Below are 2,260 nucleotides of genomic sequence, written 5' to 3'. Positions count from 1 at the left end.
GCGAGCAGCCCCGGCTCCTCCTCCCGGCCATAGAGGCGAACCCGCGGTCCGGAGGAACCGTCCGCCCGAACACCGGCGCTGGGCCGGCCGGCGGGGGCCCTCCGATGGCGGGTCACGAGTGCCAATCGGTCAGGGTGTGTGTCTGTCTGTGCCTGGAGCTCATGAGGCTGTTGTGACGGCCGACTCTGGCCGATATGGGGCCTCCCCTGCCTGGGGAACGAGCTGGGAGGCCGCTGGGACAGCTTCTCTGGAGGTCCCACTTTTCAAAAACCAGGTTTCTCAAATCGTGCGGAGGGTAGCTTGGAAAACCGCCCCTAACTGTGTCAGACGGGAGGGAGAAGGGGAGGCGGCGGACCTCTACCCGCTTCCGCCCGCGCCTTCTCCCCGTCTCAAACTTAGAGGTTTGGAAATCACCGCTGCTGAAATTTTTCTAAGTGTTTGACGGGGAGAAGGCGCCGGGGAAGCGGCCGGAGCTCCGCCGCTTACCCCGCGCCTTCTCCCCGTCTCAAACTTAGAGGTTTGGAAATCACCGCTGCTGAAATTTTTCAGCCGGAGCTCCGGCCGCTTACCCCGGGCACTTCTCCCGTCCCACACTCGCGCCCCTGGTACTCCGCTCCGGCCGCTTTGGTTTAAACACGGGAAATAACCGAGGGAGAAAGCTCACTCTATTTCATCCGATTTTCTCACATCTCTCCCTCTCGCCTGGCTGGAAGCCTCCGACCTCCCTGCTGGATGGAAATCACCGCTGCTGAGATTTTTCCAAGTGTTTGACGGGGAGAAGGCGCCGGGGAAGCGGCCGGAGCTCCGGCCGCTTACCCCGGGCACTTCACCCGTCCCACACTCGCGCCCCTGGTACTCCGCTCCGGCCGCTTTGGTTTAAACACGGGAAATAACCGAGGGAGAAAGCTCACTCTATTTTATCCGATTTTCTCACATCTCTCCCTCTCGCCTGGCTGGAAGCCTCCGACCTCCCTGCTGGATGAAGCCCTGGGGGAAAGAAAAACAAATGAAATAGAGGAGGGAGGGAGGGAGGGAGGGAGGCTTTCTCCTGTTTTACCCTATTTTCATCCATTTTTCCCTCTCCCCTCTCTGGGAGCCTCCGATCTCCGCCTCTCGCACCTCCGCCAAGCACTGGTGACAGACATTAAAGGGGGCATGAGCTCCGTTTCCGCCCAGCCTTTGCCAGGCTGTCCATTTCACTGCCCCGTGGCCGGGGAGCGCCGCAACGGCCGCCGCCGACCCGGTCACGGGCCCCCGGGCCCGGCCAAAGGGTGGACCCCACCGGTGCTCGGCCCCCACGCGCCCCACGGAGCCCCCGCTCGCGCCAGGCACCCCCGGGGCTCGGCTCTCGCTGGCCCCGACGGACCCGCCGCCCCTCCTCACCCTTGACAGACATTAAAGGGGGCATGAGCTCCGTTTCCGCCCAGCCTTTGCCAGGCTGTCCATTTCACTGCCCCGTGGCCGGGGAGCGCCGCAACGGCCGCCGCCGACCCGGTCACGGGCCCCCGGGCCCGGCCAAAGGGTGGACCCCACCGGTGCTCGGCCCCCACGCGCCCCACGGAGCCCCCGCTCGCGCCAGGCACCCCCGGGGCTCGGCTCTCGCTGGCCCCGACGGACCCGCCGCCCCTCCTCACCCTTGACAGACATTAAAGGGGGCATGAGCTCCGTTTCCGCCCAGCCTTTGCCAGGCTGTCCATTTCACTGCCCCGTGGCCGGGGAGCGCCGCAACGGCCGCCGCCGACCCGGTCACGGGCCCCCGGGCCCGGCCAAAGGGTGGACCCCACCGGTGCTCGGCCCCCACGCGCCCCACGGAGCCCCCGCTCGCGCCAGGCACCCCCGGGGCTCGGCTCTCGCTGGCCCCGACGGACCCGCCGCCCCTCCTCACCCTTGACAGACATTAAAGGGGGCATGAGCTCCGTTTCCGCCCAGCCTTTGCCAGGCTGTCCATTTCACTGCCCCGTGGCCGGGGAGCGCCGCAACGGCCGCCGCCGACCCGGTCACGGGCCCCCGGGCCCGGCCAAAGGGTGGACCCCACCGGTGCTCGGCCCCCACGCGCCCCACGGAGCCCCCGCTCGCGCCAGGCACCCCCGGGGCTCGGCTCTCGCTGGCCCCGACCGACCCGCCGCCCTCCGCCTATCTCACCTCCACCCAGCACTGGAGGCAGGCATTAAAGGGGGAATTTATCCCCTGTGTTCCACCCTCACTTCACCCAGCTCTCTGGCTCTCTGTCTCCCTCCCTCTCCTCTCCCCTCTCTGGGGG

Source organism: Epinephelus lanceolatus, unplaced genomic scaffold (genome assembly GCF_041903045.1).
Source record: "Epinephelus lanceolatus isolate andai-2023 unplaced genomic scaffold, ASM4190304v1 scaffold155, whole genome shotgun sequence".
Lineage (NCBI taxonomy): Eukaryota > Metazoa > Chordata > Actinopteri > Perciformes > Serranidae > Epinephelus > Epinephelus lanceolatus.
The sequence above is the reverse complement of the archived record's forward strand: the minus strand, read 5'-3'. Positions refer to the sequence as shown.